Source organism: Phasianus colchicus, chromosome 9 (genome assembly GCF_987193195.1).
Source record: "Phasianus colchicus chromosome 9, bPhaCol1.hap1.1, whole genome shotgun sequence".
NCBI lineage: Eukaryota > Metazoa > Chordata > Aves > Galliformes > Phasianidae > Phasianus > Phasianus colchicus.
This window is the reverse complement of record NC_143444.1, coordinates 15903449-15927504: the sequence shown is the minus strand read 5'-3', so window position 1 is coordinate 15927504 and position 24056 is coordinate 15903449. Positions and strand designations below refer to the sequence as shown.

Genomic DNA, 24056 nt, shown 5'->3' with positions numbered 1-24056 from the left:
AACAATGCAAAAAGCTACCTATGGGATTAGAACACTGCCAGCAAAGCCAAGTGAAAAGAAATCATTACAATTACTAGAAAACATTTTCCAGTGCTGGTGAAATGTACAAAAATTGCAGCAAAATGATTATAAAAAATGTTAGTCGTGCAATGAAACATTATAATAAAAACCAGTCTGAATAGCTATAGAATATTGCACAACTTTAATGTTGAGGAAAAAGTCTATATGGCATCAAATAAAGGCTAGATACCATTTGATGTATAGATGTGAAACTGGTCTTAAACACTAATTCAAAATATGCTGGTCTGGGAGGCAGATGGAAGGTAGTGTTGAAGAGATTCAAGGCTTTGTTAGAATGAAGTATCATACCATTGTAGTATGGGTAGGGAAATGCCTAGAAGTTCTGGCTTTCAACTTGGACCTCACTATGGCAGGGGTTGCTCAAATATGAAGTGAAAGGTGGCCTCATTAAAAAAAAAGCAACAAACCACCAAAATATTTTAAAGATGGACGTAGTTGAGCCAGCAGAGGTTCAGCATGGGCTCAGCATGGGTGGTTTCTTCCTTTTTTCTTTTTGAAGGAAGTAAATCAAAGCAGTTTTAAGGAAAGGTAGCTAGAGATATTTATGGGCTGCTGCCACTTGAGCATGAGGAACAGTTAGAATGAAAGCAGTATATCTTCAGAAATGTAACACGTGGAAGATGGGGAGTCTTAAAAATACCTCAGTTTCATATTTTAACTTACCAGTTTTTTTTAATCAGTATTTTTATTTTTTATTTTTTTTTGTATCATGAAAGCTAAGATCAGACTTGGTGTTTAAAGGATGCTGATTTACAGAATCACCAAATCATAGACCACTGAAACTGGAAGGGACGGCCAGAAACCCTCCAGCCCAGCCCCTTATTGACACTGGGCTAGCTGCAGCAGGTTGCTCTGGACCAGTGGGGTGCTGAATATCTCTGTGGGAAAATTTGGGAATTCTATTCCTATAGCCATATTCTTCCTTGCCAAGGAAGGGAAATGTGAGGAAGGTAGTTCAATGGCAAGCTGCAAAACAATCCTCTTTCTTAGTTGCTTTACCCTTTATTGTCTCAATTTCCTCACCTAAGACCCACAGATGGAGGCTGGCATTTTGAACATCAGCATCAGTCATTATAGCACTTCCAGAAGCTCAAACCTGAAATGGTTTGCATTTGAACAGGAGAGGAGAGTCTCTGGGTGCGGAGATAAATACTTTTGACCTAGTATTCATCACTGTTTTACTCCAAATACAAAAGGATCAGAATAACTCCCTGTAGCCCCAGGTTCTCAGGCCAAGATCTTATCCAACCCCAGTGGACAATTTGGGGCTTCACGCTCCAAGTACATGTCACTTTGCGTAACATGCTTATTGCAACAGAGCTGTCAGTAGAACAGAAATAACAGTCTCACAGAATGAAAAACTTCTGAGGCTTTTCAGGGATTGTAGACCGTGTTGTTGCTGTTTAAGAAAAGATAATATTTCTTGAAGGCATGTTACCTTTCATGGCTCTTGAATACTAAGCCGTGCAAACTTCTGTCTCTCCTGTAATTTAGGGATATTTTCATAAGTGAATGGAGATGCTAGCTTGGATTTTCTGTTGGGCAAAATGACCAACATCACTATGGAAAGAGACTTAGGATATGAAAACGAGAAATACATGAAGACTGTAGCACTGTACACCTGATCAGTGGTCTGTCTTTCCAATTAAGCGCTAGTGAGCTTGTTAACCTAGAGTTTTTGTTGTCTCTGTCTCTTTTTTTTTTCTTTCATTTAAGAAAAAAAAAGAGTTTGGAAACTCATTTGGATATCTCAACGCAGTTTTGTTGCCAGCAAGCTGGGGGATGTAGGCTGACATGCATCCTGTTTCTAATAGCACACACACTGTTTCTTTATTTAGAGCCTCTTTACCAGTATCAATTAAACCCCAGTTAAATTTGACACATCTTAACCTTGCGTTGGATCCAATTCATTGCTACAGCAGAACCCATATGGCACTGAGACAGTTGCAGGCATCAATTCATTGCTTATGTAGAGTTACTGGCTCAGTGCCAAGCAGTAATCACTGCTTTTTGTTAATAGACATGTTTGCTTTTGCAGTCTTTTCTATACACAGTGCTCTAGATTAATTAGAACAAAATCTGTCATCCATCTAAGAAACAACCAGAACTCTTGCTTTTTTTTCTTCCCCCATTCCCCCTCCAGATTTAAAGATAAATGAGTACTAGCAACTAAAGGTGGGGGAAGAATTAATTTACTTATTCTAGAGTAACCCATTTTGTGTACTAAACACACATGTATAAATTATTTTACTTAAAAAAAAAAGAGGGAGAAAAATACTGGTAATACAAAACAAACACACAACTTGAGGCAGTAATTGCAGAAAGACTAATAGTGATTTTTAAGTTGACATTTTAGTAAATGCAAGACAACTACTGTTAAAGAAGTCATAATTATGCATGTTTTTCTGCAATTAAATGACTTTTTTTTTTTTTTCCTACAGAGACATTCGAATTATAGAAGTGTATGTGGAGGTGGACTTGAAGAATTATGTAAACATCTCTGAGACTGGGGATATTGAGGACTCCTTTTACTGGTCCCTGCTTACAGCTTGACACAACATCAACTCTAGTAGGCAGGTAAGGAAAATAATAATAATAATACATATATTTTTCTTGCATTAATGGCATTTTAGAGAAACTTTAACTTGTGATTGCATCATTTTTCTTCTCATCCCCACCTTGATGCCCAAATAATTAATACAGTTAGGGGAACTCGTGGCTATGGAAGTTTTCTGGTTAGATCATTAGCATTTTAAGATCACATTACATTATCTCCAGAACTGCTGTTATGATGCATACATAGTAACGTATACATGCTTAGAATGCACTCAAGAATATTGCTCAGCATTGAAATTGTGGAACAGTTTTAAGCTGCTGCACTACGTGTTAGCTACACCATAAGCTTTTTCACTGGAGGTTTGTACCCTGGTGTTTACTGTCATCAAAATAGTACAACAGACCATTCTTTGCATGATATTTAATCAGTTGCATACATTTAAATGTATCCATAAAGACATCTTTGTGGTGTTCTCCTCAGGTTAACTATTTTTGTTTGCACACACTTAAAGAAAACAATTTTGTTAACCTGATTTAGAAGTAAAGCTTTCTGGTTCCCAGTTCTTCCTCTCACAGATATGTCACATAGGTCTGGATTAGAAATCCATTGGGGCTTTCCTTTAGATTCCTCACTGTTTGGATGTTACCCACTGTCCTGATAATTAGTATTGCTTCTGAAAAGACCTCAGACTGCTGCTAGTCATACTAGTGCTTGTTTGGCTAATGCTTGTCAACCCTTTGCAATGTCCCAGTGTTAGAAGGAAGAGATTCACCCTTCAAGGACTCCAGTCTTCATTCAAAGTAGCCATGGTATTTATGAGCTTTGAACTCTTTGTTTACTTGTACCGTACACATTACCAGTGAATCCTGTTGTCACCCTTACCTCTCACTCAGTGTTCGTGATTTATGCTCTGTACATGCTACATAAGAAAGTGTCTATGTGTATAAACAAATGAGGGCTGCTCTGAAAGTAATGCCTCCTATTTTGTGATGTTGGCCCATGATGTCAGAGGCAGGTATTGGTGCTATGGCATAGAGGCTGAACCTTCCCACCAGTATTTCGTTACATTTTGTTGCCATGTGACAGATGGCAGCAGAGGGGCAGTCTGACAAAAGGGTGTGTGACATGGAAGTGCGTATGAAGCAAAGGTGTGTTGCTGAATTCAATTCAGAATTGAATTCATGCAGAAAAAATGACACCCACTGACATTCATCTCCACTTGCTGAATGTTTCTGGAAAACAATCAGTGGATGTGAGCACAATGAGGCTGTGGATGCTGCATTTTAGCAGTGGTGACAGTGACAATGAGTCATGTCCACTGGTGTAGATTTTTACGAGTGCTTCATGCAGCCTCTTGTTCATTACTGAAGAAAATGCACAACTAATGGTGGTGACTATGTTGTGAAATAGTGTTTCATATCTGAGAATTTGCTTTATCTAATAGTGTTATTGTGGTCTTTGTATCTCTTGTAGTTTCCATGGGAATAAATAGGGGGCATTATTTTCATATATATATGATATATATGTTTATGCACACAACTACCTAATTCCTCTTTGGGTGAAAGAACAGTAAAAATACCCATGTTTTCCTACATTTTCTGGAAGTTATAATCTCTCTCAAAACTTTTTCCTAATGTTAAGCTAATGTTTTAGTATTCCAGTGCTGTTGGTCCATTGTTCGGAAGTACAGCTTTATCAGCAGAATGTGTGGCAGATGGTTTACATTTGCATTAGCCTTCTGGAAAAGGAATCAGCTCCCACCAACATAAGCTTCAGCTTTTCTTTTCAAAATTTACAACAAATTCGTCAGAATGGCATTTTTAGAGGAAAAAAACCAACAATCCTACTATCTTTGTATTCAGTTTTTGAAGAGGAAAAATGAGTCCTGTTCTAATGCCCTCATCTGCACATATATCTTCTATCCCCTCCCCCAGTGTTTGTTAAAATGATTTAAGTATTTCATTATGCAAAATGACTTTTATAAAAAGACCTTCCTTTTTGCCCCACAGTCATTCTTAATTTCGTTTGTCACTTGTTATAGACTGGAGTTATGTGAAGCTAGGATATATTATTTGTTCTAGTCTGTATTGGATAATTTATTACATTAAGAAACCAATAATTTTCAAATATAATCAGATTTAAGTTTTTAATAAGATTCATCCTCCCATTCACACTTGCTTAATTTAAGGATATTAAATCTGCTCAGGAATGAGCTGCCTCTCAAAGCCTCATGTGCCTATTAAAGGATTTTATTCCTGATGTGTTAATAGGATTTAATTATATTAGCCCTACAGTCCGGAGACACACCGCAATTGTTAAACTTGATGAACCCGACAAACACATGCTAAAAGAGTGATGACCAGCACCTTAGAAGCAAACAGAAAACAAACAGCAACTACAACAGAATCCAAGATGTTAATATTTTGGTATCTCTGTCATGTCAGTATGTACAAGCATCACACTAAAATTTTAAATCTTGAATGCTTAACATTGAAAATGCTTTTTTTTCCTCAAAAAACCAAAGTTGATGCAAACACTACTAAGGATTTTTAAAATCATACTTTAACCTTGTTTCTTGTTTCTGACTCTCAGATATTAATTTATCTACAGTGATTTTTTTTCTCTTACAGCATCTTGTTGCACGCAGATAAAACTGCAGCAAGCCTATCTCAAAATCTGGTGTATTAAGAACTGTCTTGATTTCTTTGTTTCCTGTGGCTAATGAGGTTAATGGAATAGTGGCAGAAAGAGCAAACAATGGCCTGGGACATTTTACAGGGACAGTGAAAGGGAGAAGGGGAAGAAAAGAGAGGTGCAAACTCCTGTAGCCTATAATTTTTGCCAAGTTCTCCCTCAGCAGCAGTGGCACTGATCAGAAGTGCTGGCTCTCGTCAAGCTCACACGAATACTAAATACACAGAAGTCAGCATTTCTGATGGCTGCAGACAACTCCAGGATGGGGGAAATGACAGGATTTGCATAGAATCACAGAGAAGGAGAAAAAATTAGCAATATGCCATTCGGTTGGACATTTTGCTTCCAAAATTAGATTGACGCATGTTATGGCACATTTCCACCGCTAATCACAGACATTCAGCATGTATTTCAAGGAGATTTAGGCCCGGAGTTTTTTTCTCACTTGCACAGAGCTAGACTTTAGGCCTCTCAAAACACAATGTAGGCTGCGTTTATTTGGAGAAGCTAAACATGTAAAGTAGGCTTTCATTTAAAAAGCACTAACTTTCTGGCACTTTTCCTTGCTATGATAGCCTTGGAAATGTAAACTGCTATAAACTGTTTTTTGGGTTAGGAGGGAAGTAGAAACGATGCTCTGCCCTGCCCAGAAAGAGCTTGGTGATGGTGCCCAGCCTGGGCTGTGACTCACAGAGAGGGGTTGAGCAGCTGTACTCTGAGGTGCCAGACCTGGGGTCGTCTGAATAAAGGTCTTCTTTAATAGCCCAAGGTGGGTTCTAGCTTACATGTGCCTTTGCAACGTCATTCCTAATTTACACAAAGCTGTGTGTATCTTTTTAAGACAACACCGTGGCTTTTGTGTTCGTGGTTTGATAAACTCCTGAAAAATTACTCATTCAGGTTTGCTATCTACTGTTTAAACAGTGTTATCGATCGCCTTGTATTGACTGCATTGGTGTATATAAAATGTTGTGCATATTTATTGAAGAAAAGCTAGACTACTCAAAGATGAGTGGCTGTAAACATGCAACTTGTCACCATTTATACACACATTTACTTTTTCTTTGCCTGCAGTGTTGTGTGAGAAGGTCTTTCCTAATTTAACTTGGGATTTATAGTTCTGTATTACTTTTTTTTTTCCAGTTAGATGCCCATATTTCTTTTCACACAAACCTCCTAGGCAGTTAGAGGGGCATTAGATGCCTTGTGTTGCCACCAGACCCAGAAACTGAAATGGTAGCTGCCAGCAGGGATTAACTGACTGTGCTCTTTTTCTGTATCAGATAACAGGAGCAGGAGAACAGCCTGTCTGCCAGACCTTGGGAGGTAATCACGTAGATCTGCCTCCACAATGCTCCCCTGGTTTTGTCACTCTGTTTATAAATTATGGCTGGGTAGGAAATAGGAATTCAGTCTCTGAGATATAGAATAGTCACCCAGCAAAGCTCATTCTCCCCAGGCTGTGGGGCTCATCAGAGAAACTGAGGCCATTCCTTATGGAGTCAAAGTGCGAGAGAGATGCTCATGTGAAAGAAGAGTCTGAAACTAAATATGAGGGCTGTGACCAATGCTAAGGAATTCTAACATAAAAAATTAATTGCAATGAGAAACAGGAGAGGTGACTGTAGGAGACTGTACCTCATGTAGAGTCTCAACAGTGAACTGATTTACAGTTTGAAAAATAATAGCAGGGCTGAAAATAATCAATGTTATTGGACAGATGCAATGATAGAAATTAGGAAGCATTCTCAACAGAGATGAGCATTAGAATGTTTTATGGGTAGGGATAGATTGCTGTGCACACTGAAGTATAAAAGTAGGATGGATATCATAGCATGAAGTGCAAGTACTCACAGTTCCTGGTAGGAAAAAGAAAGGAGGATTTGTCCAGGGGCTTTTCTGCTGAGACATTTTAGCCCATAAGGAAAAAATGGCTTCATCTTAGAGGGGATAAAGGAAATTTAGAAAAACTCAAACCCCCCACTTGCATAATGTAATATAGCTTGGGAAAACCCAGCATCCTGATGCTCATTGCTGATCTTTAATACAGTTTTGAATTTATTCTGTATTTCCTTTTAACTTGCATTGATTTCTCTCATGCGTAGTTTGGGGGGAGCAACATGAATTTGCAATTGTGATGCCATTGTTTTTCTCATGATCTGTATCACACACGTTAACTCTTGTGTTGTATAGTTGGGATCATTTTACTTGTCTCTCATCCTTTCAGCACTGCCTTTTAACTTGCTTGTCAAGCTTCTGCATGTCTTTATTTCTTTCTAAGTCTCTTTATCCTAACTTATGTGCAGGACATTACCGGAAATTCACATTTCAACTGTGTTTCACTACATCTTTCCTTGCCCCTTCCTGCACCCATCCAAATTGCCCAGCATGTTTCCTAGATGGTGCTGTTATTCATAATTTGTTCTTTTTTTTTTTTTTTTTTTTTCCTGAGTAACTTCAGCTGCTGTCTGGAGTCCTCCTTACCTTCTTCAAAGTGGAGACCATCTGGCACACCAGAGTGTTTGCCAGGGGTTTTGGCAGAGGCAGGAGCAGCAACCAGCCCCACATCCGCCTGCAGACAGCTGCTCAGGGCTGAGTAGCAGTTGCTGTGCCTGCTTCCCCCCCCCCAAGGCCGCATTTGTTGCTGGTGAATCTTGGTGTCTAGGGTGAGTGCTCTTGAATTCTCCGCCTTACTTCTCCTATTCTTGCAGCCTTAAATTGAGGCTGAGAAAAAGATCACATTAATAAGAGAAGTATTAATTTTTGTGCGACCAGAATAGTTCGCTTCAGTGCTACCAGGCACTGTTTCGTCCTGCTTGTGTGGTTCATGAACTACATGCTAATTTTCTTTATATTTAATTACCTTAGAATGTCTCCTGTGCTTCAGGGTACAAGCCATCTTCTAACTAATTAGGGCTTTCTCTCTGAACCTACTATTCCCTATAAGCCTATGAAAGGTTTCTTGTACTTGCTTTGCAGCCTGTGGCAGCTGGCCTGTCAGCAGTGCAGGGCTTGCTGGACAGTCTGCTCCCCAAACTCCTCTGTTATTAAACCCACAAATTTACACAAAGCAAATAATAAGCATAGCTAGTTGAGCTGGCTTGGATCAAATCTTTAGCACACAGCTAGGGAGTGTATACTGGGTGAGCTATTGTGGTTAAAAGGAAATAAAAATAATTTATCTGAAGTCAATTACCCATTATTTAGTGATAATTGTGCACTGTCGACTCCTCCCGACTGTGTTTTTGTCAGGCAAGTCTCCTTTGTAGTTATGCAAAAACCCTGCAGGCATCAGAATTTTACTCTCAGCACTGCTTGGTCAGTGATTAAATAAACCAGTGCATGCTGCATGGCACCACAAACATGCTGAATATTATTATTGATCATGTATACAGCAGTCAATACAAACATATCGTGTTTTGACTGCAAAAATGATCATCTTAATTATCTAATGATTTTTAGCCTGATTTCTCAATGAAATTAGACATTGTGTAAGGACTCTTTCTATCCACTTGTGCTCCCTCTGCCCCATTCTTGACAGTCCTGGACCTCTTGGGCTCAGTCAGTGTCAGTCTGCTTTGGCTGAGGTTGGAGGTTTCAGAGTCATCGAGTCCTTATACATCTCGGTACGTGAGCGAGGGCAGCCCCGTGCTAAACCATATTGGGTGGCAGAGCTGTGGCAGGCACTCACTGTGGGGAGCAGGTGTGCAAGGGAGCGAGATATCTGTGATTCTGTTGCTCACTGGATGATTTACAGGATTTTAGCAAAACGTTCGGTGTTTGTTTTAGAAAGGGATCCCGTGTGTCCTGAGTTCTCTGTTGAGTATCTGAAATGCTGACATCGTGCGAAAAGCTGAGTCATGGTTACCAGTAGCAGAAAAGCCAGGCTTTTTTCTTTCCTATGTAATTCAGGTTATCTATTTCAATAAACAGAAACAAACACTGCTAAAGTCACTCTTTTAAAAAGAAGAGGAGCCCTTTCATGCAGCAAACAGCCTCCAGCTGAAATGACAGAGTCCCTGTTGGGACAGGCAATGCCAGGCTGCCTCAGCCGGCAGCCGTGTTCTACCAGGAACAGCATCTCCAAAGCATTTGTACAGAAATACAACCAACTCATTTTCCAAAGCTGGGTCATGTCCAAGCATATGAGATTCTTCAAGCATGAAATTCCACTTGACCTTATTAAGGCTTTCTCAGCATCAGATATGTACACTGCAGAGTGGATAATGTTCATAACTCATTTCACATTACCCCTGGGTAGTGCCAGTGGAGAAATCCTGTCTCGTCTAATGCAATCAGAATTGTGAACACGAGGAAATTGAAACATCTGGCCAGGCTTCTCTGCTGTGCCCCAGGAGGTGGGACATGAGAGGTTCAGGTCAGAAGGTGAGGGGACAAAGGCTTCTCCCCAGGGCCCTATGTGCACAGGATGTGGTTCCCAGCAAGGTCACCAGCAGCACCAGAGTGTGCTGGCTGGGCAAACCACCTCAGCTAACTTCTTATGCTGCACTAGAGTTCAAAGGGGCAATTGCAGTTCATGTATACTTGTCAGAGTGCTCCTGAGAGCAGGTGATCTGTGCTCACACAGCCACATTGCTGCAGGTTGGTGGAGCTCTGTGCTAGCTGCTTGAATATTAGAATCTTCTCAGATGGTGTGTGTGTGTATGGAGAGGAATAGCTCATCTATGGGGCTAGGCACTGCACATTGAGGTAGACCCAAGGTCAGGGCTCACTCTGTACTCCTGCAACAGCCAGGGGCTCTATAGGGTCACAGCCATGGAAAGCCCTGTGTGGCCAGAGTCTGTGGGGCCTGGCTGATCTTGTAGCTTTGTGCATGCATGTGTGGTTGTGTCAACCTCAGTGCAGACGAAAAGGACATTGCCTTGGGCAGCTATTTTCCTTCTGTGGCAAAACAGCCATGGCCTTCCTCACCTTAACCAAGAGGTAATGGGCTGGCAGCTGCAGGCAGGGACTTCCTAGTGCTTGTCCCCGCTATGGTGTAAAAACAGTTTCACTAACTGGTATTCAAATCAAACCTTCTCCCTCCATTTTAAGCCTTCTTGACATGGTTGGCACAGCCAGGACCCAGCTTCACAGCCAGGGGATGTAAGTTCTAGAACTGTGTGGTAAATTTATTCTTTCAAAATTATTATCTTACAGGCTAAATGTACAAAGCCAGCTGCTAAAGAAGTGTAATTAATCCAACCATAATAATCGGTGAGAAAGCACATGCATGTAAGCAAAAGTCAGCAATGGAATCTAGAACTGTGATGAATACATCTCATAAGGAAATAAAATAAAGCACATGTCTTATTTTCTCCTAAACCTTCTTTGCAGGATGCATTTAATTCAGAATTAGCCTTCCAGTCAGGACCCTCATATGCATACAACTTTTGCATCTCCTCCTAGTCTTGGAATTAGCCTGTACTGCCTCTGCTGCAGATGAAAGTGGCTTAGTGAAATTAGGCTGGTGTAATCCTCGTCTTTCAACATCCTGCTGGGGCTGGGAAGAAGATTCCATGAAGGTACATATAAATCCTTCTAGAAACTATTTCAATTATACTAAAAAATAATGGTTATACTTTTATATAATATCCAAACCCTTAGCTTTGTTTTTGCCAGGTGTTCCCGTGTAGTCTTTGGATTGCTACTACTGATTGTGTTGATTTTGTTTTTTGTGAAGCTGGATTTCAATACGAGGGTCCCCAAGCCTGTTTCCCACTGAATGAAGCAGTTGGGGGAACTGCTCATGTTGGAGGTCTCCAAGACACACCGTCCATGCCCATCAGATATGTTTTTTCAGTGTTTTTGCCTTACTGGACAATTCTGCTCATGCTCTTGTGGATTTTACCCTTTCTGTTTATAAACATTTTCAGCTCATTTGTTTAAAATTGCCATATGCAAAATGCAGGGTATTATTCCTTCATTGTTTTTATTAGAACGCAAGGCATTGCTCTCTGCTCACAAACACTAAAACCTAGAGCAATCTGTTGTTTCCTCCTCCATAATTAGATATTTTTGCTAGAGTTTCAGCTGTTGTGATAAAAACAGTTTTTTTCTGAAACAGATGAGACCTACTGGTGTGCCTTGAAGGGGAAGGGAGAAAGGAGAACGTGGTGATATCAGACTTCAGCTTCTAAAACCAATAAAATTTTTATCAGGTGTCTTAAGCTGAAGCTCCAGCATGGATTGATGACTGGATATTTCCAGCCTTACATTTTCTAACTCAGTGATTTTTGGTACAGAAGAGACCAAAAACATGGTCTCATACAAGAATCACAATGAACAGAGAGAAAGTAAATAGTTTGTAAAACTGTCCTACCTCCAAGTTTCTGAGAATAATTGTTTTACCATTTTTGTTTAGCAGAAATGACAATTGCTTACCTGGATGCAATAGCTTAGTTGTATTTTCTTAATTAAGACAGTCACAATGGTTCTTCAGGAAGTGCCAGTGCACCTGAGCTATGTGTTTGGAAGGTATTAAAGCTAGCTTTCTGGAGGATGCTTTTTCTGTGGAGTGTTTATAATTCACTCTCCAGGTTCACTTCCCAACTGAACATCCAATTTTTTCAGTTATCACTGGCTGTTCACCACAATGGTAGATAACAACATAAAAACAAGTAGTTATTTAACCATTAAAAAAAAATCACTTTCAAAACAAGCCTTGAAGAATTGCTCACTTTGTACAAGCAGGGATGGGACATTGCCAGGCTGTCTGAACTGGAGCTAACCCGCTTCCCTCTGTGACAGAAGGACACTGCTCTTGGGGAAGTTAAGGTTATGTGTTCCTGTCTTCTCAGAGCTACTGCTTTGAATCCGGGCTAAGATGACACCACTTGAAAGCTACCCTCAGGCAGCACATGGGACCATATTTGATGATTTTTGGGTTCAGTCCTACTCTCTTTGGGCATATGGTCATATAACAAAAATATGCTCCCCTTCCCTTTCTTGACAGTTTTTGCTCAGCCAAGAAGTGAAGGATTCTGACTTTGATTTAAGCACATGCTTGATTCTGTCATCCCCAAACCCAGAAATCAGTGTGAGATACCATATATTTAGTTACAAATTAAGGGCAGAATATACTTAATTAGCATATGCTGCAATACTGTCCTGAAAAGGGACACTTAAGGTTGGATGTTGAAAATGGTGAGACAAAATGTGGGAACAGCCTGGGGACTGGGAACAGCAAGATCATCAGTGGGGCACTTCTAGAACCTCTCCTTCATTCTCTGTGCATCTCCTGTGGGATTTCTCTTACTTCCCTCTCCTTAAATTAGCTAGCTGGAGCCTTGTGTACTCTGTGGAAATTTTTTTTCCCTGTTTTTATTTAAAACTGCCAATGTTGACTCTGCATCATTCAAACTCCATTGCTAGAACTACTAAGTCAAGTACCCTGTGGAAGGCTAAGGATATTGCCTTTCTCAGTGAAACTTGTTTTTCCTTAAGAAAGGTAACAACTGCCTGAAGAGATTTTTTTTTCTTTTCCATAAAACCACGTTGCTTGACATTACACCACCTTTCATCACTTTTTTTCAGCCTCATTCTGTACCAGCAGCTTCATTATTTTTCCCTGGATTGATGTCAGGCTGAGAAGTCTATAATTATCTGGGTCATCTCATTTATCCCTGTTAAATATTGACACTAAATATTTAATATTAAATAGTGATACTAATTCATGAAATGTAGGCTTTAGGGATGTACCAGGTTCCTGGCCCTAGAGTTGACCACGCAGAAATGACTCAGACACAGGCCCATGTAAGAGGACTCAGCTCCTTTGTTGCTTGCTGTTAACCATTCTGCACACGCGCCCGCTTTTTGTTTCGACAGGGTCTGAAAACTCCTTAGGAGTCATAACGACAGTGTCATGATTCCCAGCTGAATCCACGGTTGTCTTTGGTGTTTCATGGTTTCAGGCATTTCTACTGAAATTTGGAGCAGAAGGCAGATTCCTTTCTGATCAGCGTCCCTGTGTGATAAATGTAGGGCTATTCATCAGTGGTGTTAGGAGACAGTTCATGACTGAAGCAGCTGTAGTTACATCTATTTGGAAAGTGAAATCAGATCCCATAGGTACTTTGTGTGGATGAAAAATAGCCATAGTGTTTTTTGTAAGATTTTTCTCCTTTTTTATTTCCAGGTGTGAGTGTGAAGTGTCCAACATCACCAAGCAGGTGTTCTTAATTGTCCTGCCCTGTATTTATTAGTATGTTTTTACTGATTGCTCCTTCTGTGATATCCTGCTTGTTAGTCAAATTAAGGCTCTACAGATTCAGAAAGTCTTGTCACCAGGGTGACCTACATCAGCTGGCTGTATTTAATTTCTGCACGTGACCTCTCGCTCTTGCATGGCAGCCTTCTAGTAGGTAGATGTTTTATAGTGCAAAGGTGCTGAGAAAGGAAGAAAAAACAGCCACTCACCTAGAATGCAGATCATAAAAAACTTTCCTGGAGCTGGGTCTATTAGAAGCATTTCTGGTGAAAAGCGAATATGATCTGTGTTGCTGTTTCTAAACAATGCCTCCTTATCTGGTAAGGTTATGTTTTCTTTCAGCTTCCCAAGCAATTCTACTCAGAAAGAAAAGCAAATCAAATGGCATTCTTCTCTTCTTTTTTTGCTTTCATATTATTTTCCTCACTGTTAGAAGAAGGAAAAAAAGCCTATTTTTTTTAACACTTACAAAATAATAATACTAATAGTATTATGTAGAGATATCTTGTCTGTAAATCAGTGGTGAAAGTCAGCCTGGAGTCCACAGAAACAAATGTGCAAGTGGCTTTATTGAAAATCAATGTGGTTTTGTAAGTGAAGAGTGTTTTTAAAATCCTTTGTGCTTATTGCTGCTCTTCTAGTTATGACACTTTATGTTGAATTCTTTGTTTCCAAGAGTTAGTCTGAAAATGTTAGGGCAGGTAAATGCATTTCCTCCCATTTTCTTTTTCCATCTGCACAAGATAGCTTTGTGCTCCAGTAAAAGGAATGCACATAACCAATACCTCTGTAGATGACAGTATTGCCTACAGCACAGGCAAGACAGAGAATGCCCAGCAGTACATTATTTGCCAAACACGACTGGCCACCACATTCCTGTGCCTGGTGACGTATCGCGCTTGTAGAGGGCATAATGTAAAACATGAATGTGGGAGAACCTGGTGCCAAGCTGCTTCAACACGTGCTATGTTTCCATGTATACGACACTTTTGACTCCATGGTGGCAGCAAGTTTGCTGTATGCATAGAAGAAGAATATGCTTGTGCCTCAGCTCATCTAGTGAGAAGTGGTGGAGTTGAAATAGATGCGAAAGGTAGATTTGCACTAAATGGCAGAGCCTAAGGTGAGGCAGTTAAAGCACTAGCTTATGAACTCTGCTCCAATCCTTCTGCAGAGACTGCAGCCTCCCACCAAGCCTGGTAGGAAGCAGGTTGAGGAAAAGACCTGCTAAACTGGTGCAGCTGTGTCCTCAGGGCATGGGTCACAGCCCGCCTGCTGGTACTAGGTGCTGGGAACTATTTAGGAATGGCTCTACTGAGTGGGTCTGGGAAGGTTTGAGGTGTTTGTGGTGCTGCAGCTCCTTGCACTGGGTCTTCTGAGAAAAAGGAAGTCACAATTTTTTTTTCTAATTCAGGTTTATGATTCTGTATTTCATTTGTCTGTTGGATGGTGGCGTTTCAGGAATTTCTGCTTTGTTCTATGTTGATGTGTGGTATCTTACCAAAATGGGGCCTGGCTCTCTGGTACTATGCTGTGGTTCAAATCTGATGGTCTGATTTATGCTTTTTTTTATAGTACATAGTTTCAGGTTCCATCCTATCATGCCCAAAACCTTTTCTTTCCCATTTGCCTTGAGTCTCTCATGAACCAAAGCTACCTTATTTTTAGATCCTGCAAGCTGATGGACTTCCAAGGTTGCTCCTCCTCAGTTAATTTTGTTCCTGTGTAGCTATTCCACTCACATATACACTGTAATCTTTAGCTTCCCTATGTGCATCTGTCAGCAGCATATGCGTGTCTACAGATGTTAAATCACTGAAATACTGTGATCAGGTCTGTGTGCTCTGTGCAGCCTCCAGTGACTAAGCCTTGCTAAGGAGTGTTTTAGGAAAGCAAGTAATAGAAGCTAAAGAAAAAATATTTCATAGGGAGTGTGGTAGTACTCTGTCAAGAAAAAGGAATACTCCAACCTTTCTAAAAGATATGGAAAAGCTGTCCATCTTATGACTGGAGAAAGCTGCTCTGATTTTTGACTGATTATCTGAGAGATTTCACATATACTCACATATACCATACGTCTGTGTTCTTTATGCTTTATATTTTTGTACACAATTTTGCATGTATGTAATATTACCTTACCTGTATTTTTTTCTTTTTAGTCTTTACTATTCTGTATTTGAAGTGTAGTTTAACACACAAATGCGAAATAATATAAAATACCTGTTTAACCACATGAGTTTCAGCATGAGTTATTTTTCGGAAGTCTTAGCTAATATATTTCCTTACATCTTGCTAGAAAGTTCACAGTTCCATGTTGTGCATAGAAATATTTTCTTCAGTTATGACCTGCTGTGATTTGATAAAAAAATAGAGTGAATTAAAAAAAAAAAAGCATAATGGTTGCTATAATTAAATTGACTCATGTTACCCTTGGTCATTTTATCTGAGTAACTTTGCATATAAAATGGCAGTGTTCCTTGTGCACAAAAGTTCCTGTAGAATAATTGAGAAGAAAGGCAAAAAACATCTTCACCTAGTGTGTGAAACATAAAATACATCCTCAAAGCAGGCCATTGTTAATTACATTCAGAATTTACGCAGTGACTGAAAAGGCCCCTATCACCTACTTTGCTGCTTAAAGAAAGCATTTTGGAAGGTGTATTCTTTAGTTTCAGAAATAGTTCTATCAGCAAAGGAAATCACTCTGAAAAGGGAATGAGAGAGAAAACAAAGAGAGATACTCCTTCAAACAATCTGTTGGAATGGTGTTCTAGCTGCTTACAATATATCAGATTTCTAGTAAGGAAAAAATTCAGACAAAGCTTTTCATGGTGTACTCTCAGAGATATCACAGCTCGTTAGCACCTCTCTTCAGAGGAATGCATTAATAAAGGCTGACTTGGATAACACTATGATGGACATGGCATAGAAAAAGCAAGGAAGAAGAAACCTACCAAAACATGGTGAATTTGACTTGTATTATCCTTCATGGCATAGAAAATGAAATAGAGAGCTTCATATAGTCTGAGTATGTTCAGTGTGTGTGAGGAAAAATATTGGTTCTCAGTCCATGTACTGCAATGAGCTGGTGCTAAGGATTTAGCTGATGGTACCACTGCTACCACTTCACTAAATGGCAAACATTGTGACTGAGATAGCGAGCCCCATGTGATAACTGGCAGGACTTCAGATATATCTGTTCTACATGATGCAATTTGTTAAACTAGCTGTGAATTGGGTAGATAAAATATCAGTAATAAGTGAACTGCTTAAAACATGGTGTATGTGGAGATCTACTTAATCTTGCTGGGCAAACAAGAATGGTTCTTCTTTTGTGCAAGTTAGCTTTGTCTAGATGTATCTGTAGCCTCCTCAACCACCTACTACTTCTGAAAGTTTTTCTGCTATGCTTGTCAGTCATTTTATATGCTTTAGAATGCTATGCAATGGCTGTTTAATTATGCAAAGTGAAGGTGTAATTAAATTTCACTGGAACTATAGGGATTTGAATAGGATGAAATAAAATAGGTTTAGTTTTACAAGCTCAGTGTGCCATGGAGGAATTGCAGAGCTTGATTTTCTTTTTTCATATCTATAATTATCTTCGGGGGAATGGTGAGTTTGGGCCCAGTGTTGCTCTCTGTGTTTGTGACAGACAGTGTAGATGTTCACTTGTGAAAGTTGTATGTTGACATATACCACTCTAAGATGAGATTTCTCTTTCTCTAAGAAACGAGCTGCAGAGGGAAGAGGGGTGGAAAATAGAAAGAGGAATAGTGCTACTTTCAGATAACACAGTTATTTCCATACTCTATGTATAGTGACGACTTTGAACTACTGAGAATATTGAAGAGTTATTATATCTTCACAAGGAAAGTCATTTGGTATGTTTAACTTGACAACTACTAGTAGGCAACTACTTCAAGAGCCATCCGGGCTGTGAGCAGGGCTTTCTGCCATTCTGGCACTTCTCTCTGCTGCTTGTTATTCCCACTGGTCTTCCAAAACCTGAATGTGTTGACCTGCAAGTCAGGACAAAAATAAATAAATAAGAATTTATTGTCAACATTCTTACAGTGGGGACAGGAAGAAGCCCTTTTGGGTTCATCTGAATTTCATATTTGGTACTATTGTCCTACTAGTTTCTTTAATACTCAACTTCTGTAAACTTTCCTTCATAACTGCCTTAGGTTTTCATTCTTTATGAGACTATCTTGAATAATAGCAAGAATAACTGCTGAATTGAACATTTTAAATTATTTCTGTCACCTTGCCAGTGAATTCAAAATGCTACCCAGTTCCTTTACCTTTCCAAAAATATGATGTTATCTCATAACTTGAGCTAGCATATATAATGAAACTGATGATATTTTCTGCCATATGATTAAGCTTTGTGAACAAAACTTTTTGGGGCTTGTGTATGCATGAGCTGTAATTCCTGCAGGGAGCTTATGGCCAAGCTTGCAGGTGACTAAATTGATTTGTGTTCAGAAGTGCTGAATGGGTAGATAGCAAGACTTCCCACCTGGTTCTTGCTTGTGTGATTGTTGTTGTTTTATATGCATGTTATTTTTCTCTTGAATTCAGTGCAGATCCTTTTTAATGTTTTAGTCTCTATCTAGGCAAATTCACTGAGGTGACTTTATAAAAATACTCATTTTTCATTTCTGTGAAAAGAGCTTGTCTACCAAAGAGACAACTTGGCTTGAAAAACTGTAATTGTATTTAAATGACACTTTGCAGAAGAATTAAAAAAATACTTAAACAAGAATAAATACAAACTAGTAAACTTAAAACCATAATAAAAATGCTTTGGCTACAACTGATTTCATTCCTGCTGCCCAAATGTGTGTTGCAATGCTGTTTGTCTTTATGCTTGTTCTCTTTACTCACCTGTGTTGTCCCAGCACCCAGGTTTGTGCAACAGCACGTGTAAAGGTGAAAGAAGATTGGTGGTGATGCTGGCTAGGGAGTGATGTGAGAGGAACACTTTCTACTGTACTGGAGAAATCTGTAGGGGTGCAGTGCATCTGAATGGTTCATGTTTTGTGTTAGAAGTGTCTTGTGGGGTGGAAAACAGAATCAGCAGTGGGCAAGGTACTTGCTCTTTCCTGTGTTCTCTGAAGAAGGAGAAAAATCAATGATAAGCTCTGGTACATACACTATGTGAACTGAGATGTTTCATGACATGAAAGCACATCTTTATAAAGTCAGAATGCATTTCTGGTTTGGCTGGTGGTTGCCACTAAAGGCTTTATACTAATGCTGTTATTGGGGGCAGCTGTATTATGGCACTACTTACTTATTTATTCACTGTAGTGACAGTTGCATTTCATGTAGCAGCTGCTGAAGCCAAGACTATTCAGCAAGGGCAAAGTGTGATAAAACTTCAATGAGATTTTCTTGTGCAACATTAAGGTTTTTTTTTTTTTTTTTTTTTTTTTTTTTTTTTTTGTACAGGAACAAATATTTTCCATGGCCATTTTCAAACCTTTCTGTAGTGTTTTCAAAGAATTTCAGTAGCCACTAATCAGGAATATCAAATTTGCTTTCTTTGACTACCCTATGTGTGAATCTATTCTGGCTATATTATATTGCATGCATGTTTGTTCACAGCCAGCTTTATAAATGGTAAATGAGTGAAAGTCACTAATATAATAGAAACAGCCTACTCCGAGTTTGGGACACTTTCAGCTTTACTTCTCTTCAGTGTAATGAGAGCTTGGTCTCTGGGTAGTAGGTGGAGAAAATCCCAGCGTAGTACACAGATGATTGAAGAAACTCTTGACACATACAGAAAATTTTATCTTCTCTGGAAGGCTTATTGATAGCTTCTGAATTTTAACTAAGCATTTGATGGAGAAAGAACAAATTCTGCCTTGGAGGATACCAACGAGATTTTTGGGTTTGTGCAAATGTGACCAGAATGTCTGCAGTTCCAAGGTTTTTATTCTGCTATTATTCATTCAAAGTGGTGTTTTTTTTTTTTTTTTTTTTTTTAGGTGTAGTGACTTCTATTTTATTGGGAACTAGATCAGACTTGAAAAGTTACTTTGTTGTTTGTGAGTTTCTATTGTTATTTTTTATTTCTTCTTCATTTCATTTTTGTGTTGCTGTAAAGGAAAGTCCTGAGCTTTATTCCGTCTGGCAGCTGTATTCTTGTGAGTAGATACAGTGTGTTTAGTCACCAGAGTAAAAATGTCCATGTTCTGCCTGGCTGAGGGGAGCCTGCAGTGAAGTATACAAGCACAAGCTTGTACATGCTTGTGCTGGGTTGTGGTGGCTGGCTTTAGCAACAGCCCTGCTTGAGGCAAAGCCACTGGTGCTGTAGACCATGCTGCTTTTGGGCACAGAGTGCAGGTTAGAGATCAGACAGTTCATCACCTTTTGCCCTTCTGCCATAAGCTGCTACCCAAAATTTTTCAGGCTCGTTTACTGCTGTACGATAGTAGCTCTAAGAGGAAGTGTTTTTAATCCAGGACTCACTGCCTTGGCTCAGAATAAAGGAGGTGGAGTTGATACTTGCATTTTACATGTCAAAGGCCTATGAAAAGCAGTGCTGTTTTGTCTTTACTACAGGTGATGTCCATAGGATGCCACCAAAGGGACAAAAGTAGATAGTATTGTACTATCTCAAAATACTGCCCCCTTGCATTTCAGTTTGCATGAACCATTATGTATGTGGATTGCTCCAAAATTAATGCTTCCAGTTTGTTTTCTTGGAAATGATAACAGTACTTGATAGTGCAAATTCTCAGCTACGTAAGACCATTTTTCAGCATAGTCACTGCAACTGGCTATGCGTTTCCCTCAGCGATGAACAAGAGCCTGCATGCTGCACTTGTAAAAATCTGCACCAGTGGAAATGGCCCACTATCACCAGTGCTGAAATGCATCACTCGCTGCCTCTGTGCACTCACATCCACTGTGTCGTCTCTGTCAACATTCAGCAAGTAGCAATGAATGTCAGTGGGTGCCATTTTTTCCCTGCATGGAGTAATTAGATGACACTCTCTTGCTTCATTCACACTTCTATGTCAGATGCTATTTTGTCAGATTGCCCCTCTGTCGCACAGCAGCAAAATATAATGGAATATTATGGGAAGCTTTAATCTCTATTGCTGTACCACCAACACCCACCTCTGATGTCATGGGCCAACTTAATAAAATGGGAGGCGTTACTTTTGGAGTAGCTCTTATAGCTGTAGTGATGGAAACAAGCTGTGGGACCTGTCCCATTTGGCAGAGCACGCACTTGATCCTGGGGAATCTTGAATATTTGGCTCAGATACATCCCAACAGGGAATGTGGAAACCTTAAATGTCTCCAACAGAACCTGTGTGAGTGTAATCAACCAAATTTTATTAAACTTTTACAAGTGCCAAAACCGTCACTGATCTCTCATCGGCTCTGTGATATAGCCAGCAGTGCTGAACCTTTGCAGTCAGTGTCTCAAAGAACCTAAACACACAGGAGTTTTGGCAAGCTTGTTTCTCTACCTAAAGAGTTCTATGATAAAGGAGTTTGTAAACATCTTGTTTGCAGGGAAGTGGACTAAAAAAGGGGTGGGCTAATTTCCCTCAAGTATATGCATTTACCTTCTATTTTCTAACATGAAAAGCTGGCAGATTGTTTTCCTGTGGAGAAATTTTTTAGAAACAATCTTACCCTGTGTACTCTGAGACAAAATGTTTCTGTGGTGCCACCTTGAGAAGCCTGAACTTGGTGTGGTTGGGCTACCCTAGGTGTTCAGAGAGGGTTTTTTTTCTTCGCTGAATTATGGGGTGGAATTTCTTCTTTCCATGTTTTTGCTGAGATTTCTTTTAGGACTGGCAGCTCCCCTGTGTGATGTCACAGGCTTTTAAAGTAGCTGATAGCTGTTTGGACCCCCATATCTTGGCCATATTCTGTACATCTTCTTGTTCCTACATGGCACAGGTAGAGCAAGCCTCAACAACTCTTTTCTGGCTCCACTGCTTGTTGCAAAAGTTCCAGAAAAATAGTGCTATATTTTCTACCTGTACAGCATCTTTGCTCTCTTCCCTTGCTCTCTTCCCTTGCTCTCTTCCCTTGCTCTCTTCCCTTGCTCTCTTCCCTTGCTCTCTTCCCTTGCTCTCTTCCCTTGCTCTCTTCCCTTGCTCTCTTCCCTTGCTCTCTTCCCTTGCTCTCTTCCCTTGCTCTCTTCCCTTGCTCTCTTCCCTTGCTCTCTTCCCTTGCTCTCTTCCCTTGCTCTCTTCCCTTGCTCTCTTCCCTTGCTCTCTTCCCTTGCTCTCAGCTGTATTTCTTTGAAACTGGGTGATGCTGTTTTCATCATTACCTACATAGGATCTGACTTTGAAACACACATTTTCACTATGATGAAACCATCTGTTACACATGGAGAATTAGCATTACTAGGCATAATGTTTTTTATAGCTATCTAGAAATGTGCCCAAATAGTGCAGTGTAACCAGAAATAATAGGATTTAAATGACTGTTCAATGCGTAGACCTGTAGTAAGGCCCTTTGTACATCATCTTGCATTGGCTTACATTATGTTGTATTGAATTTCATTTTAGGTCTGTTTGCTGCTATAGTATAGGACCTGCTATTGTTATTACCTCAGATGTGTGTGCTTTTAATGATAATATTCTGGGATTCAGATATAGTTCAATTTACATGATCTGGACAACGAATGTGATATAAGCTGCCTTGTATTTACTGCACAATAAAAGCATGCATGTGGGTAGATACTACAAAGCAGTAAATGTGCTGTAAATCCACTTTTAACCTCCCAGGTGGAACCTGTTTGCGAAGCTATATCTAAGTGTTGTCACAACTTAGAATAATAGTACTTATAGTCATTCTTTTCATAAATCCATAGCATTTGTAGGTTTCTGAACATGCTGTATACTTTTTCCACAATTGCCACCTATCTTTAAAGGTTTCTTTTTTCTTTTTCTTGTGCAAACTATATCACATACAAACCAGGATGCATTCTTTTCATACTTGCATGGGCATTGTCAATTTTTTTTTCCTGATAGCTGATATCACTCTGTATTTTCAAGCCCTAGGTCCATTGAAAAATATTAACTATTTCCTAACCCATTGTTTATAGGTAGCTACAATCTGTTATATGCAGAATTTAAAATTGAGGCAGAGAGGTTAATTTGCTGTAAATGTCAGTGATACAGAAATAAGCATGAATTAATCATTGCAAGCATCCTTGTAGAACCGTTAGTGAGGAATCCTGTTAGACATCTAAAGTATGGGATTTCCCAGATCTCTAAGGTGTGTCATTAATCTTCATGCTTTTTCTTTGCTTTTTTTTCCCGTTTTCCCAATGATAACTGTTCACTGAGTGATGTATGTTAAGCTGCTATTTGTGTTTCCAAATTGTCAGAATATAAAAACTACTGATGATGGAAGATATGGGAACAACTTTCCTTTCCTCTCTCCTTCCTTTTTCTGCCAGCCTAGTTGCAAGTTGTCAGTATGGAAAGAAGGGAGAATGAATGACTGAAGAAAACTTCGGATACTGAACAGCAGATGAACTTCTAATGTTTTTTGCTTCTTAGCAGGCTATACGGGACCAGGAATCTGTTTTGAACAGGGTGTTTTTAACTTTATGAACTGATGTTGGCTGAGAAAAGACTGCTGAGGCCAAAATGTTAGTTATAAAATAACTAATCCTCATCACTCTTTTTATTCTGACTATAATGTTAAGAGAAAAAGTAACTATCTGACATGGGTCCTTGGTGTTTTAGGGCAGAATTATAGAGATACCAACTCTATTCTTAGCACACCAGAATGGCAAGCTGTAGCTCACGTCATCACAGAGTAGACCCTCTCTTACCAATGCGTTATTGTATTCTTTAATAGCACTTTGTATATCAGAAGTAATACATTGCAGGGAAGAACACGAAAAAGCCTTTCCCAAATCAGCCTTGGCTCAAGTAAAATAGGTATAGCTGTCCTTGGTTTCTGACTTGTTTTCCTTCCGTAAAATTATGCTCACAATAAAGATCAAATCAGTTTCATTTCTCTTTATATCCCCCCCTCTGCTCCCTACCACAAACATCACAGCTTGTGGTTGAAGCACAATCCTGGGTATAGAGTATTGTGAGCATTCAAGGTTCAGCTGAGCACTGTTCTGAGCAGTTGGACAACATTTCTTTCCACCTTTACAAAGAGACAGATGAAAATGCAAAAACCCAATGGGAATTCATGTTACTTAGAGGAGTGGAAGGGTTTGTAAGTGTTATAGTTGATAACAGCAAGTTATGTATGTCTGCCATTTGAAAAAGCAAGTGAAGTACTCAGGGAAGAAGGATAACTATTGGAAAAGTTCCCACAGTAGTGTATCAAAGTACATGTTGAAAACATTTTTATGTTCAATAGATTGGCCTGCATCAACTTTGTTCTTGTTATTTGAAATCGATAACAAGAATAGCTTTCACTTGGAAGGCTCCTGTGAAAGAATACTTCTTTCTGTAGCTTTGTTATCCTTTGAAACTGCAAAAACACTTTTCTCCT

The 24056-nt window shown here is 39.5% G+C and overlaps 1 long non-coding RNA gene across 2 annotated transcripts in view; it reads left to right on the top strand.

The window, feature by feature from the left end:
• LOC116243558 (uncharacterized) overlaps nt 1–24056 on the top strand; it is a 118385-nt gene that overhangs the window by 14660 nt on the left and 79669 nt on the right. Inside the window, exon 2 of one of the 2 annotated variants that reach the window (XR_016469227.1) lies at nt 2523–2658. This is a non-coding gene — a long non-coding RNA (uncharacterized LOC116243558). Of the gene's footprint in view, nt 1–2522; nt 2659–13739; nt 13862–24056 lie in introns of those variants that run through there. The other variant, XR_016469229.1, reaches the window with a different exon arrangement.